At 35.8% G+C, this 17,224-nt stretch overlaps 1 protein-coding gene across 11 annotated transcripts in view; it reads left to right on the forward strand.

Moving 5' to 3' along the window:
* UTRN (utrophin) overlaps positions 1 to 17,224 on the forward strand; it is a 505,421-nt gene that overhangs the window by 310,417 nt on the left and 177,780 nt on the right. The window lies entirely within an intron of this gene.

A 17,224-nucleotide genomic window follows, 5' to 3' on the forward strand; every position in this document is an offset into this window, starting at 1 on the left:
GTATAAATAAGGCTCTGGGGATGCCTGGGTGGATCCGTGGTTGAGTGTCTGCCTTTGGTTCAGGTCGTGATCCCAGGGTCCTGGGATCGAGTCCCACATCAAGCTCTTCACCGGGAGCCTGCTTCTCTCTCTGCCTGTGTCTCTGTCTCTCACTTTGTGTCTCTCATGAATGAATGAATGAATGAATGAATAAAATTTGTAGTAAATAAATAAATAAGGCTCAGTACCTGTTAAATTTGATTGATTACCATGCATATGGAAAACTGGTGAATAAATATGTAGCTCTCTTTTTGAAGTTTTCTTTTATGCTGAGCATGGGCACCAGCAGCATTTACTTCTCTATTTTTGGAGAGATTTCCCTTTAACCATGAGATGTGAATCTTCATTGCTTATCTTTAATTTTAATGTGACATATGGGCAGAGTTGTTACATATTTACTTATTAATTTCTCCTACTTATTTTTCCAAAGGTATTACATATATTTAGTTAAAAAAAGGTGGAAAGGATGTGTAGTGAGGCATTTTCTCCCAGGCAACAGCCACTGATGCTAGTTTTTTGTGTGTTCTAGAGATACTTGCTGTATTGCTTTTTTTGTCAAGTACAGCATATGTACAGAATGGTGTGTAAAGCATATACAGAAACTATAAAGAATCATAATGAAAACAAGCATTCAGGAAAAAGTTATTGCTGGTCTTTTGACGCTGTCTGCCTGTGTCTCCCTGGTGGACCTCTCTTCTCTTAAGAAGTAACCACTATTCTGACTATTGTGATAACCATTCTCTAACTTTGGCAAGGATGCAGGGACACTGAATTAGAACTGTCCTTGTTACATATAGTATCTAAATATAGAGACAAAGTCTTTTTAGCATGGATGAGTTGTTCATTGTGTTTTTTAACCACATTGCAGATACTTCCATGTGGTCACAGTGCTACTCCTCCTCTGAGCTAAGACTGCTTCTCCCTTAGCCATAGCATGATTTAGATATTTGAAAGGCATTTCCACTTATAAGACCACTTTAAAATTTAATACATTCATGTTATTTTAGGCATGTTGCACACCTGCTCATGTAGAATGGTGATTTGGAAAATAGAAGACAATTATAAAATTTTAGAGCATTCAAAAATAGTGTTCTGATTGGAAATAGCTGCATTTATTTATTATGGGAAGGATTAACATTCAAAAGGAGAGCTCAGCCTTGTTAATGTTCATGATTTGCAGGGAGCTTGATACATAGCAGGTTATTACTGAATGTTTATTGACTAGTTTTGAATTGAACCCTCTGTCATATACATACTTAAGTCATTCTGCACACCACTCATTTTGTGCTGTGTTTGGTAGCTTGAAGATTTGGCTTGAGTTCAGTGTTTATCAACTTGACTACATATCCTGTGTTCCAGTTGTCACCCCTCCTTGCCCCTTACTCACAATGAGCGTCCTAAAAAGACTTCGGGTGTCTTCTGAGCTGTGTGAGACAAGAGAGAGGAAAAGAAGATGTAATTATTATTATCATTGTATTATTTTGGTTTGGGTTTTTTCTCTCTTCCTTTTGTCCGTGTAGGTGTATTAGCAGTGATGTCCCCTGACTGGTTGAACTGAAGCAGGGGCTGTAGTATCCGTGCTGCAGTGGAAACTCTCAGTCCTGGTCTGTTGGCTGAACCTCATAACTGGCTCTGCTTCCTTGGATGAAAATGGAGCACAAGGTTTTGATACTGCTTTACTAGAAGCAAAACCAGTGTGTGTGTGTGTGTGTGTGTGTGTGTGGGTGTGTAACTATTGTTAAGATGTAATGGGACTGTGCCTCAGTAACATCCTGTCTGGAATTCACTCATTTCACCTGGCAAACTCCAGCTCTGCGGATCCTTGGAAATCATACCATAAACTTGTATTCCAAATGTTGAAGCAAAGAAAGGAAGCTTGTAAAGAAATTTCATTTTACAAAAGTTGTAAAATAGTCACAGTTTGCCATTCCTTAAATTCCGGAAATAACTGGGTAATGTGTGGGGACAAATAATTAAGGAAAAAAAAAGATTTTGTGATGGAAAGGAGGAGCAGGGAAAACGGAGAGGTTGGCACATGTATTGGAAAATCATGGTAATTTAGCAGGTAATCAAAGACATTGAGAGCAGTGCTTGTCATGATTTCAAAGGAGTGTAGACTATTTTCTCTCATTTCCTCTACTGTGGATGGATTCTCTTCCAGTTTCCCCCACCCACTTCTTGTTTGTGAGGGGTTTGGGCTCTTTTTTCCTTGTATATATAAATAAAACTTTTTGTTTTGTTTTATTTTAACTGATATTCCAGTGGGCTTTGGGAAGATAACATGTCTTCTGTTTCACCGTGGCATACTATTGCTCTGAAAAGAAAGAAAAGAAAAGAATTTAGAAGAAATGGAAGCTAAATTTTCCATGGTGAAGTAATGCTGAACTTTTCTTAGTAATCCTAGAGGATCAACATTCAGATGTTAAGGAAAAAGTCAGATTCTTTGGCTTCTGAGAGACTTGAGGAGGCCCCAGGGTCCATCAAAATGTAACAAAATTTATTAGAACATGCACCTCCATAAGCTGTCTGAGTACCCTGGGGGTCACCCAGCCTTCAGAGTATCTTGAGAGAGTTATAGTGAAAAACCCATTTCCCCTTAACTCAGTCTTGTTTGAAAACAGCTTAAATTGTAGCTGCTCTAAAGAATATGAAAATGAATGAACTTGTTTTTCATTTATTTATTTGTTTGTTTGTTATTCATATTCTGTATTCTATTTGACAATTGTATCCAATAGTTAAATCTTTTCTGAATATACTGAAACTGAAAAAGAAATCAAGAATTGGGGCGCCTGGGTGGCTCTATTAGTTAAGCGTCTGCCTTCAGCTCAGGTCATGATCCTAGGGTCCTGGGAACCCCCATGTCGGTTCCCTGCTCACAGAGTGCCTGCTTCTCTCTCTCCCTCTGCCACTCCCCCTGATTGTGTTATCTCTCTCTCTCTCTCTCTCTATGTTAAATAAGTACAGTACTAAAAAAAAAAGAAAAAAGAAAAAAAAGAAATCAAGAATTGAGAGACATTTGTGGCCATTTCTCAGAAAGAGAAGGACATCTCTCCAAATATCAGATCTAGGAAGTAATAGAAACTTGCAGGCAGATTAAGCTACAGTTTTTTATCTGAACTGCCTTTTCCCTCAGAAATTCCAGAAATACGAGGAATGAGGTAATGGTAAACATGGCTCCCTTGTCCTCAGAACTTTAAGTGGTTTTTCATAATGACAGAGGTGTATAGTTTGGTAAAATGTTTTTAGTATTGAACCATGGAAATCCACCTCTCTTATGGCCACTAATATTTGGTGTTCCATATTTCTTTTCACTCTTGGATGACAGAGAACAGACCAGTGATTAATTTTCACAAGTGTTTGAGGTGTGTAAGAATACACATCATTTTATATTCTAAATGTTCACCTTTTTAAGGTTCTTACGTAATTAATACATAGTATAATTTAGTACTTGGCCAGTACTTTATTATATCTTTGCCATGAGGCATTTAACAGAATAAGTTGGAAGTATGTATTTATTATAATTCTTTGACCTTTCAGTCAGTGTATTTCTGAAGGAGTAAAGAAACTCGAGACATAACCTGCTGTTCTTCATTTTGGTCACAAAAATATTTTTTCCTGAGAAGTGTAGCATTGAATGTGTCTATTGTTTTATAATGAAGACATTATCTCAGAGAACGCACAATTTCTTTCAGATAGTTACCAGAGTAAACATCAAAAGGAAAAGCAGTACCATCTAAGGTGCTATACTCCATGAATATTGTTTAGAGTTCTGTTTGAGGAATTGACTGGATATTTTCAGTGATCTGTTAGGATAGTTTTCTTTTTCTCTCTTCCTTTCAGTATGATACATTCTTTCAAAATGATTTTATTTTATTCATTGAGAGAAATGACAAAATCTTATTTTGCAGTTTCTTAGAAGAGATTTCATCAGAACATGACAGTGTCATAATCTTAAGGGTGGTCAGTATAGTATGTACAAGGTACAAGGTTCTGGGGTTAGATGAGCTATGATAGACATTCTCTCTGCCTGTTGGTGTCCACCTGCACAGCTGGACAGAGGCTCAACCTGGCAGCTAGCTGAGGTTGCCCAAGAGAATTCCCATGGTCCAGCCAGGCAAACCATTGCACAGTGGTAGCCCAGTGTCCAGGCTGGAAGTGGAGCTCAAGCAGGACAAATAGGAACATGAGATTTATTGATGTGTAGTTTTTCCAGCGGTTGAGAACTCAGGAACTTAGAGTCCATAAATAGGGTAAATAGGTTAGAAAACTGGGGTTTAGAAAAAAATTGTAATAGCTAGGATACCAAGAAGTGTCTTGGGTTGTGAAATTTGGACACAGAAGCTCTGTTATCAGTTGGGAGCACTTCAGATACCTATCACTTTGAAATTGTCCTTTGGAGGAATCTGGTGGTCAGTTGGGGTTGCCATGTGGGTGACTTTTGGAAGACTTTGCACTAATTCTCCACAGATGCATGGCTGAGATGGTTTAGACTCTCGCTGCCCCTGCGAGTGTTGGCTCAGCAATAGGGTTTGTGAAGTTGAGATCAATGAAGACAATAGAGAAGGGTCTTGACTCATTAATATGTACCTTATTTATTTTAGTTTTAAAATAATAATTATTTTTTAAGATTTTATTTATTTATTCATGAGAGACACAGAGAGAGAGAGGCAGAGATACAGGCAGAGGGAGAAGCGGGCTCCATGAAAGAAGCCCAACATGGGACTTGATCCTGGGTCCCCAGGATCAGGCCCTGGACTGAAGGCGGCGCTAAACCGCTGAGCCACTCGGGCTGCCCTAAAATTATTTTTAAAAATTCTTTTATTGAGGTATAATTGACATAGCATTATATTAGTTTTTTTAAAATATTTTATTTATTTATTCATGAGAGACACACAGAGAGAGAGAGAGAGAGAGAGAGAGAGAGAGACAGGCAGAGGGAGAAGCAGGCTCCATGCAGGGAGCCCGATGTGGGACTCGATCCTGGGTCTCCAAGATCAGGCCCTGGGCTGAAGGTGACGCTAAACCGCTGAGCCACCCGGGCTGCCCGCATTATATTAGTTTTGGTGTACAACAAGACAGTGAGATATTTGGATGTATTGGAAAATGATTGCCATGATAAATCTAGTTAGCAATCATCACCATACATAGTTACAGATTCTTTTTCTATGCTGAGAACTTCTAAGATTAATTCTCTTAGAGAATTTCAAATATGAAATACAATATTATTAACCCTAGTTGCCATGCTGTACATTGCCATGACTTATTTATTTTGTAACTAGAAGTCTTTACCTTTTGAATGCTTTCACCTATTTCATCCACCCCTAACCTCCTGCCTCTGGTGACCATCAATCAGTTCTCTGAGCTTGGTTTTTTGGTTTGCTTTTTTTTGGATTTTGAGGGGGTTTTGTTTTAGATTCTACATATAAATAAGGTTATATAGTTTTTGTCTTTCCCTGTCTTATTTAATATAATACTCTCAAAGACCATCTGTGTTGTAAATGGCAAGATACCATTCTTGTTTACAGCTGCATAATATTCCATCATGTATATATACCATGTCTTCCCTTTGTTTAGCTTGTAAGATTTTTAAAGTTTTATTTATTTATTTATTTATAGAGTGCAGCTGCACAAGTGGTGGGAGGGGAAGACAGAGAAGGAGAGAGAATCTCAAGCGGACTCTGTGCTCAGTGTGGAAGCCTGACATGGGGCTTGGTTTCACTACTGTGAGATCATGACTTGAACCAAAATGGAGAGTTGGATGCTTAACTGACTGAACCATCCAGATGCCCCTACCATGTTTTCTTTATCCATTCATCCACCAATGATACTTAGGCTATTTCCATGTTTTCGCTATCATGACTAATGCTGTAATGAACACGTATACCTTTTTATTTTAGTATTTTCATTTTGTTTGGATAAATAGCCAGGCATGGAATTGCTGGATCACATGGTACTTCTATTTTTTAATATTTTGAAGAACTTTCTTAATGCTTTCCACAGTGATTGTACCAATTTACATTCCCACTAACAAAACACAACAGTGCATAAGAGTTACCTTTTCTCTGTATCCTCTTCAACACTTATTTCTTGTCGTTTGGGTAATAGCCATTCTAACAGGTATGAGTTGATGTTTCATTGCGGTTTTGCTTTGCATTTCCCTGATGATTCTTGATGTTGGCCATCTTTTTGTCTTTGGAGAAATGTCTATTTAGATCCTCTGCCTCATTTATAAAAATGATTGTTTGTGGGCAGCCCCGGTGGCTCAACGGTTTAGCGCTGCCTTCAGTCCAGGGTGTGATCCTGGAGACTGGGGATCGAGTCCCACATCGGGCTCCCTGCACGAAGCCTGCTTCTCCCTCTGCCTGTGTCTCTGCCTCTCTCTCTCTCTTTCTGTGTCTCTGATGAATAAATAAATAAATAAATAAATAAAATCCTTAAAAAGAATGATTGTTATTAAGTTGTATGAGTTCCTTATATATCCTGAATATTAACCTTTTACTAGATTTATGACTTGCAAATATTTTCTCCTATTCAATAGGTTACCTTTCATTTCATTGGTAGTGTGCTACATGGGAACTTTTTAGTTTGATGTAGTTTCATTTGTTTAGTTGTGCTTTTGTTGCCTTTGCTGGGGATGTCAAATCCAAAAAAATCACTGCCAAGAGCAGTGTCTAGGAGATTACTGCCTGTTTTCTTCTAGGAATTTTATGCTTTTGGGTCTTACTTTTAAGTCTTTAATCTGTTTTAAGTTAATTTTTGTGTATGGTGTATGATAGTAGTCCTATTTCATACTTTTGCATGTGCCTGTCCAATTTTCCCCATGCTACTTTTTGAAGAGACTGTCCTTTTGCCATTGTATTTTCCTGGCTTCTCTGTGATAAGTTAATTAATGTATGGGTTTGTTTCTGGGCTCTCCTTTCTGCTTCATTGATCTATATGCCTTTTTTTTTTTTAATGCCAATACCATACTGTTTTTATTGCTTACCTTTGTAATGCAGTTTGAAATCAGGGAGTATGATGCCTCCAGCTTTGTTCTTTCCCAAAAGTATTTTCATAGTTTGGGATCTTCTGTAATTCTACACAAAATTTAGAATTATTTCTAAAAGGTTCTGCGAAAAGTTCCCTTAGAATTTTGATAGGGATTGCACTGAATCTGTAAATGCTTTGGGTAGTATTTTTTATTTGTTTTTTAGATTGTTGAATAGTTTCTTTGAAATGTAGTTCATATATACCATGTAACTTAACCCTTCTAAGTTGTACAATTTAGTGGTAGTAAGTATATTCATACAGTTGTATAATCATTACCATAGTCTATTTTTAGAACATTTTCATCACCCCCAAAAGAGACTTCTTACCCCCTTGGCAGGCCATATTAATCCCCACATTCCCCCAGACCCTGTCAACCACAAAGTCTGCTTTCTGTTTCTGTAGATTTGCCATTCTGGGTATTTCATGTATATAGAATCATACAATCTGCAATCCTTTGCAATTGGCTTTTTTCACTTAGTATCATATCTTTAAGATTTGGCTATACTATAGCTTGTATTAGTGTTTCCTTTATTTTTATTGCTGAATAATATTCCATTGTATGATTATACCACATTTTATTTATCCATTCATCAGTTGATGGACATTTGGGTTATTTCCACTTTTGAGATATTATGAATAATGCTGCTATAAACATTGTGCACAAGTTGTTGTGTTGATATGTTTTCATTTCTTTTGAATATTCTACCTAGGAGTAGGATTGCTAGGCCTGTTAATGTGTTTTAAATTTTCTGTGTATATTTGGGAACTGAGTGAAATAGTTTGTGAATACAATCAGTAGTATAAAACCTCTAGTTATTCGTGGTTTCCATTAAAAAGCTTTATATTATATTTTATATAATATTTATAGATTTTATGTATATGTATTATATGTTTAATATATATTTTATACATATATGTATTTTGGTGCAATAATGTTTTCTGAGTTGAGAGACCTCTCAGTATTACCAGCTAGCCCCTCCTATTTATAGGTCAGGCTCCTATTTTTTCATTTTGTTCTCTAGTTATATTGCCATTCACTATCCTCTTTACTGTTTTGCATTTATTTATATTAGATTTTTTTATATTATAAAGTACTGCATGTTTCTTGTGAAAAATACATGAATATGGTAGCATATAAATACATAAAATGAAATATCTTCCCCACTATGATTCTCTACCTCCCAAGTACCACAGCTCCGAACAGTTTCCTATGTAGCCTTCCTAGAAATTCTCATATATATACAAGCACTTATATTCACATATATATTTTTTAAAAGAAATGGTGTTATTCTGTACATTACATATGTTTCCACATCCTGCCTCCCCCCCATCTATAATTGACACTGGATAGTAATGTAACTAATTTCTGCTTTTCTGTTTGGTTTGGCAGCCAGGGAACTCTGCACTCATTTACAATTGCCAGGAGAACTGTACTCAAAATACTTGCCTATTTATAGCTCCAGTTTTCTGATTTAATTGGTCTCCTCCCTTAAAATTTTTTTTTTTTTTTTTTTTTTTTTTTTTTTTTTTGTGGGGGGTACTCCTGGGTGGCTCAGCGGTTGAGCGTCTGTCTTTGGCTCAGGGCGTGATCCTGGGGTTTCGGATCGAATCCCGCATCGGGCTCCCTGTTAGGAGCCTGCTTCTCCCTCTGCCTGTGTCTCTGCCTCTCTCCGTGTGTCTCTCATGAATAAATAAATGAAATCTTAAAAAAAATTTTTTTGTTTTATTATGGCTTCTATATGTCAGCCATTTAAACAATTTTAGTGAATAGGAGAATTGAATAATTATGATTAATAGGAGAGATATATTTGACCTTATGCACCAGATTTTGTTACATGCTACTTTGTATTATTTTAGTACCTTGGAAGCTGTAATTATCAAGGTGATATTTAAGAAATTGCTTTTTCAACGTAATAGTTGGTACTGAAGTACTTCAAAGGGTTACTGTAGTTCACAAACTCTGAAAAGCTTTTTATCTTACCAGAACACTATGAAAGAAAGACCCACTAATGATTTTCTAGTTGAAACATCTAAACAATTTTGAAATGCAGGTTAATTTTTTAAAGGCAGTGACCATTTCATCCTTAAGATAAGGTTTTGTGCATCTGTCATCATCCTTGTTGATGTAATTACACTGTTTTTATTCTTTGGTGTTGTATTTAAATAGAAAATATATTTTGTGTTGTTGTTGGTCTCTCAGTCTGCAGTGTTTTATTTTGAATGTAGTAAATATTGGTTTTATTACCCTTGGGACTGCTTATCTCTAAACACTAGGTCCTTCCCTTAAACATGGATTCACAGACGGTAAATCACTAGAATTTTTGTTCAACAGCGAAAGAAGTCACTTAGTACAGGCCTATCTTGTTTACCACTGTTTATATAATTTCTTAGTAGCACAGTATCCATTTGCTTAGCAAGGAGATTCTGGGACATATCTGTTTGGAAAATTAGATTAAAATTGATTTTCAATTCATTGGAATTACTAATTAGTGCTCCTGATTACTGGTGGTGTTTAAAAAATTAATTTTGAAAGATGTGTGTCTTGTTTGTTTCCTTTTTTTTGGATGATAGAAGCCCACACATTAAATTATGGCTCTTGGTTGTGATCCTTTCAGAGAGCAATGAGGTAAATTAGCTAATCTGTCATTGTCAAGTAACTTTAGGGGTAGGATTCCAGTATTTAACTAAAAGAGCTAGAAGTTACTGTTACCGCTACTGTTCTTACATTCTTCCAGTTGCTCATGGTTAACTCAGGCAACTTTCTTTTTTGGTGTTTTCTGGATGGGTCAGAATAAGCTTTCTATACCATTCATTAAGTCATCATTTGTTTTACAAGCGTTTTGAAACAATTACTACTCACATTGTCTTGAAGTCAGTCACTTCCCGTTTGCTGTCAATATAATGCAGTCTAGCTTTTACTTCAACCACATGTTGCCATTGCCAGGATCATTGGTAACTTTACTGCTTTACCTCTTCCCAGGTTTCACCTGATTTTATCTTTTCTTTTAAAGAAAAGATATGGGGCAACCGGGTGGCTCAATGGTTGAGCACCTACCTTCGGCTCAGGTCATGATCCCGGGGTCCTAGGATCAAGTGTCCCATCAGGCTTCCTGTAGGGAGCCTGCTTCTCCCCCTGCCTATGTCTCTGCCTCTCTCTCTGTGTCTCTCAGGAATAAATAAATAAATAAATAAATAAATAAATAAATAAGAAAGATTTATTTATGTATTTGAGAGAGAGAGAGAATGAGCAAAAGGGGCAGAGGGAGATAGAATCTGAAGCCGACTCTGTGCTGAGTGTGGAGCTTCCCTCGAGGCTTCATCTCAAGACCCTGAGACCACAATCTCAGGTGAAACAAGAGTCAGAAGCTTAACCAACTGTACTACCTGGGTGCACCCTGATTTTATCTTTTGTACCATTTTAAACTGATGGTACTCTTCTTCATGTGTTCTCATCTCTTGGTGTATCATGTACTGTTTTTTTTTTTTTTAATATTTTACTTATTTACTCTAGAGAGTAAGCACGGAGGGAGAGGAGAAGCAGACTCCCTGCTGAGCAAGGAGCCCAACTCAGGGCTCAACCCAGGACCCTAAGATCATGACCTGAGCCTAAGGCAAATGCTGAACTGACTGTGCCACCCAGGCACCTCTCACATACTCTTAATTAATTTTATTGCTGCAGTTGTCTATTCCTTCCCTCTTTATTCTTTATTGGCTTTCCTTTGTTCAGTACTTAAGTAGTTTTCCAGAGTTCTGTCCTCAAACCTCTTTTGTTTTCACTTGATGCATTCTTCCTGGGTTCTGTAACTTCTGTATTTTCTTGTGACTCTCAGGTCCAGTTGGTGATTTCACAGACCCATTAAATTCATATCCAGTTGTCTTACTGAATTACTTTGTTTGGTTAATCTTGCCCAGTTACCCAAGCCAGAAATTTGGGTACCATTCTTAAATACTTTCCATCACTCCCCGTATCTAATCAGATACCAAGTCCTATTGATGCTTATTTTTTTCTTACCTTATTGCTTCTACTGTCAGTATTTCTTGAATCATGAAGCCATGTAAACAGGGTTGCTGCAGGATACTGCTATGGGAGTTTCTATGTGGAAGGGGTGGGGGATACTTAATCAATTTTCAAGATGTCAGGTTCAAAGAATGTGTCGCCATTATTGTGGCCAGAGGGATATACGCACTATCAGTGGGAGGAGAGAGGGGCTATTTTCAAGAAAGGCTCTGGCATGTGATAGAGACCATGTAGGCAACATTAAAATAAAACTATACAATCTAGCACCAGAAAGGAACATGGGAAAAATGGCTTGGTGAAAGAAAGCATTTTAGGGTATATAAAGCAAAACAAAACAGAAAACTGAGTGAGTCATGATAATTACATTGAAGTCGAGGAAGATTATCTTTTAAAACTGTGAAACTTTTCCTATAATATAAGAAGAAGTGGGAAAATGAGGCATATAAAAGTTCTTTTTATCTACTTTAATATAAAGAAGCAACTTTGGAACTGACATAGTGAAAAGCAGTTCTCCATTGTGTCAATGTTCACATAGAAATTGGAAAATGCTTATCGATTATATTATAGATGGAATCATTATATTGATTATTACAATAAACATTGACAGTAATGTAGTGATGTTGAATCATTATATTAATTGAAATGTTTAAAGGTAGACTCTAGAGAACCTCTAAAAGCTACTCCAAACATAATATGTTGAGTGTATCTTTTCGTATAATACTAAAGAAACTCAGAAAGTTTATGATTCATTAAGCATGAAAATATTTGCAAGAATATACTACTGAATACACAGAATATAACCCCTTTTACTTCTGTTTTCTCAACAATTATCATAAGTAAAATTTATAAATTTTTTCTTTATTAAGATAATTAGCTTATAATTTCTTGAGAAATTGCCAGGAAAAAAAGTCTTATTAGTTGTTATGTCCCCAAGATCATATTGCAACATACAGATTTGAGTCAGGGAGATATATAACCATGAGTACAGTTTATATTTATTTGTTCAAAGCTCTGGTCTCATGAAAATTGCTATATAAATACTTATTTTAACAACTGTTGTTATTAGGGGTTTGTATGAAAGTCTGCCAACGTGGTCCCAATATTTATATCCTAGATCAAAATGTTTTGAATAGAGCTGATTCTCAACTGTGATCTTTATTGTTTTGAAATTCTAAATGTACTGGAGTTATTTTCATTTAATGTAATTGAAATGGTTTCTATTGCCAGGTTTTTTCCCTTTTTAGTTAAAGACCAGAAGTCCTTGGACAAAGAATATCTATTTTAGACTAATAAGTAAATAAAATGAAATAAGAGAACTTTTTTTCTTTTTCTGGAACTGAGGAATAAATAAAAGTTCTGCCCTTAAATGTTATTATCTTAGTGATCCTAACCCACTGTCACCAGTGATAATAACCCATTATTGAAATTATTCCTTGGCTCTCAGATAATTATAGATTCTGGATACCATGCTTATATTAAGTGATAGAGCAAAATGCTAATTTTAGAGTATGTGTTTGTCTTATACTTTTAATCAGTTCAAATTGAGCACAACTCAGTTAAAAAAATACTGAAGATTTGAATAATATTTCCTGAATAAGGTAATTAATTTGTGATTGGTTGATTTTATGCTTTAGGTTCACAGAAATCTTATTGCTCAGGAATCTTGATACAGGCAGTGCAGGTGTTTACATGAATATAAAACTAGCAACTATATTTAGCTATAATTAAAATCTAGTATGGTATGTAAAACCTGTTTGTCTTTGACTGGAACTTTTTCCAAGTTAATGAGATCTCAAACAGGGCATAGAATGTATGTCCCTTTTTGAAATATGATGATATTAATTACTTTGTGTGTGTTAGCCCATTTTGACTCACTTAGGAAGCTGCAAAAGTATGGTCTGAACTTCTTTGTATTATGGCTAATTTTTCTTTAAATTTATACTACTTGTACAAATACTCTGTAATATGAGCCAGGAAATTTTATAGGTGTGGATTTAATTTGTAGTGTTGTCCATAGGGGTGGTATATATGTATAAAAGGAAATTTTATAGGTGTGGATTTAATTTGTAGTGTTGTCCATAGAGGTGGTATATATGTATAAAAGAGGTGGTAAATATGTATGTCCATAGAGGTAGTATATATGTATATATGGTATATGTATATGTAGTGTTGTCCGTAGAGGTGGTATATATGTATGTAGTTTCCTTTTTTGATGCCCTAGTCATATTTAGATACTCTTTCTAGTAATTTCTTTGTAACTTCCTGCTAATTCTACATCCTTCTCACTGTCATAAATTTCTTTTTTTAAGGCAGTTTTTTGTTTTTTAACTCTAATCATACCAAGAGGCAAAATTGATCTATTTTGAGTAATCAGAGAGGGATGTTTCTTAATTTCTGAGTTCTCTGCTTTGCTTTCCTCCCTTTCAGACAAGCTGTACTGCTTATGGCTTAATGCCAAGTGTTTTGTGCACCAGTGACAGAAGGGCAATTTAGAGATAAAATGTCACAAATCTACTCACCTCCTCCATCTTAAAGAACTCTATAACTTCCTATTCTCTTAGCTGGAAATGCTTTCTTTGTTTTGGAAAAAATAAAACAAACAAACAAACACTGATATACTCTGTCCAGCCCAGGAAGAAAGAGATGTTTTTCCAAGAGGACATTTTTAAAAATTCTGATTATAAGAACTAGAGGAATAATATGGGTATGATTTTATTATATGGATTTCCCTGAATAGATTATACTTATGTAGATTATGTGCAATGTATTATGGGATATGCTTCTTAAATAGATATTCTATAACCAGGAAAATTTTCACCTTGAGCCCGATTTAATACTTTTTGTGCTCCTTCTGGGTTTACATAGGCAAACTTTTAATTTTCCCAATGGAGTATGTCAGAACCCACAGCATTCTGTTGCATGCCCCCTTTCATTCAACATAATCATGTAGCTTTAGGGAAAATAATAGAAGATTGTCCTGGAAAGTTTACCGATGCATGGAAGAGAAGTAGGAGGCAAAAAGTTAAAGATACTGTGTCATCAAAGGCTCTTGTCTCCATCAGAGAATGATGGGGTCTGGGATGTAAAGTACATGAGTGATGACCAGTTTAGAGTTAGAGCAGATGTCATAGAAGAAGCATAGATAAGGATTTAAAGGTGGAAGTTTACATTTTGATTTATCAGAGGGGATTAGAAGATAATGTATTTTAAGGGAACTACAAATACCCAAAGTCTAGGTTAAGGTTCAAAATATTGTGTGTTGGTGAAATAGAAATGAAATGAGTTTAACTTTGTTTAGTGAGACAGTAAGTTGAATTGGATAGTTTTCATGGAAATATGCAAGTTTTTGTTTATTTTGTAAATAATTAGGTTTTGTTAAAATTTGTGTTAATTGTGCTTAAGTGATTCTATGTCTGGATCAAAAATATTATTGCATACTTCTGCATACATACACTCATGCTTTCTAAAATTGTGTACAGTTGAGTCCATGGTATTTATGGTTTGCTATATTTATTGTTTTGTGAATTATTTTCATCATCTTCCTAAAAAGGGCAAGATCACTGGGGAAGTTTACTTCATAATACTGTGTCACATATGACTTTATTTTTATATTTGCAAAGGATGGGTATATGTAAATAAAAGCATGGCTGCATAGGTACTTAAATCAGTCCGTATGTAGGAAAAGCAAAACCCTATGGAACTATGTACAAAACTCAGTAGTTACTAAGTAAATATTCCTAATCTTCATCTTTGTCAAATGACAGAACTATAACAATTTAGTAAAGGAGTTTGATATCCTTTATTCAAGGGAACACAGTCCATGGGCGGGAGGAGTACAGTGCTTCACAAGCAGTGGAGCACTATTCCAGGAGTATTTGGGGTAAAGAGTGAGTTTTATAGAACCTTAGAAAAGGCAAGGTGGGTATAGGGCTTGCTTGGCTGAGAAGTGGGATTTCCTTATATGGCTAGAAAGTCTTATTTTCTAGGATAAGGGGAGCTAGCTAGAGCTGAGCTGGAAGATGGTGATTAGCGTGTGGTGGGTGTGCTTGACAATGGGGTGTTTTGTCAATGCAGGCTGATTTTGGCTTAGATTTGTGACATGGGCTGGGCCACTAGGGCAGCCTCCATTTGGTAGGTCCTGATTCATAACAGATTACCTTTATCATCCTATTATGCCATTTTAAATGAACTCTAAAATTAGTACTGAAAAACTTTGACTAGTTGAAATGGCTTATATTTATATGTCACTTGGATCCAGAGATCCAAAATACAGAGTTTCATAGAAGTACAGTCATTTTCTAACTGAATTAGGCTTATATGTAGAATACTAGGGTATTTAAAATTAATGGTCTCTCATCTCAGTGACTGAGAATTTAAGAAAATATTTTATAACACGTAATATTATTTAGTTTTATAAACTGTTAATATCCTAATAGTAATCCAAGGAGCTATAGAAGTGAAGAGAAAATTATGATACTAGGTTTATGTATAATTATGTATTTGCTTATATGTTAGTCATACATTTATTTTTAAAGGCCTAATTTATATTTTTTCCTAGCAGTTTTAGTTTTATTTTTTCATAGTGTTTTATTTAAAAAAAATTTTAATGTTCATAGCTTATCAGAGAAATTAACTTCATCTTAATTTCAGTATATAGTGCTAATGAATTTAAATCATGTTGGCATAGAATTAGCTAAAGGCCTGTGAGTATGTCCATGCCAGTTGTTAAATTGAATTCTTTTTTTTTTTTTTTTTTTAAGATTTTATTTATTTATTCATGAGAGACACAGAGTGAGAGCCAGAGACACAGGCAGAGGGAGAAGCAGGCTCCCTGCAGGGAGCCTGAGTGGGACTCCATTCCAGGACCCCAGGATCATGACCTGAGCCAAAGGCAGACGCTCAACCACTGAGCCACCCAGGCATCCCTAAATTGAATTCTTCTCATGTGATTTCTTTTTTTGAGAATACTATAGTTTGTTTGTTTGTTTATTTATTTATTTATTTACTTATTTATTTATTAATATTATAGTTTAAAGAATTATTTTTTCTGTCCTAACCACAATAATAATAATTTTGTTTTTTTAATGTAATAGAATCATAGTCTACCTTTTTAAAAATAGTCATAGAACTTAGATACTGTTTAGTTCTATTTTGTTTTGAAAACGTACATAGATGTGGGCAGCCCCGGTTGCCCAGCGGTTTAGGCCCACCTTCAGCCCAGGGTGTGATCCTGGAGACCCGGGATCGAGTCCCACGTTGGGCTCCCTGCAGGGCGCCTGCTGCTCCTTCTGCCTGTGCCTGTTCTCTCTCTCTTCTCAATCTCTCTCTCTCTCTCTCTCTCTGTCTCTCATGAATAAATAAATAAAATCTTAAAAAAAAAGAAAATGTACATAGATGTAATGGCTGCAGAGACAGCTTCTGTATAAATGATGGAAATATGATCCACATAGTAGAATGGTGCTTGCAGTATGAATAAGGTCATTGATACAAGTCAGCAAGGTAATTTGAACTGAGCTCTTTGATTAATAAAAGGAGATAGAATCTTAAGGGTTAAAGAAAATACATAAAAATCTGAAAAAAGTAAAATAAAACGAGCCAGAGAAAGCAGCCTTGGTGTTGGTGATCAAGAAATCTCTGCATAACAGAGGGGCTGGGGCAGCCTAGGTTTGGGGAGACCTGCAGAAAGCTGTGTTGGGGATGGAGTGTTTAGAGCATGGTTCTGAGTGGCAGATTGTAGGAGATGCCAGAGTGATACTGACTGCTAGTAAGGTGGGGAGAAGGTAGAGGAAGGAGGGAGGGGAGGGGAAGCACATCTTTAAAAAAATTTATGTCAAAATGGTGTTCAGTGGTCCATCACATTGAATCAACACACCTCTATTGAAAACTTATTATTTAGCACACGCTGTGGTGGCACATTTCTCTTATTCTTTGAACTTGAAAACCTTTTCTTGTTGATCTTTGATATGGGTCACTGAACAGATTCTGTTTTACCTGATTAAATAAATGGTAACGAGACTTAGGTTGACTTCCTCTATTTTACTGGACTTACTTAATCGTTCACTTTGTCAAGCATCCACCCTTTCGACAAAATTAAGGAAATTAGTGGTTACAGTGTCGTGTAATTCTGTTTAGTTTGAA

The sequence above is a fragment of the Canis aureus genome, chromosome 1, assembly GCF_053574225.1.
Source record: "Canis aureus isolate CA01 chromosome 1, VMU_Caureus_v.1.0, whole genome shotgun sequence".
Lineage (NCBI taxonomy): Eukaryota > Metazoa > Chordata > Mammalia > Carnivora > Canidae > Canis > Canis aureus.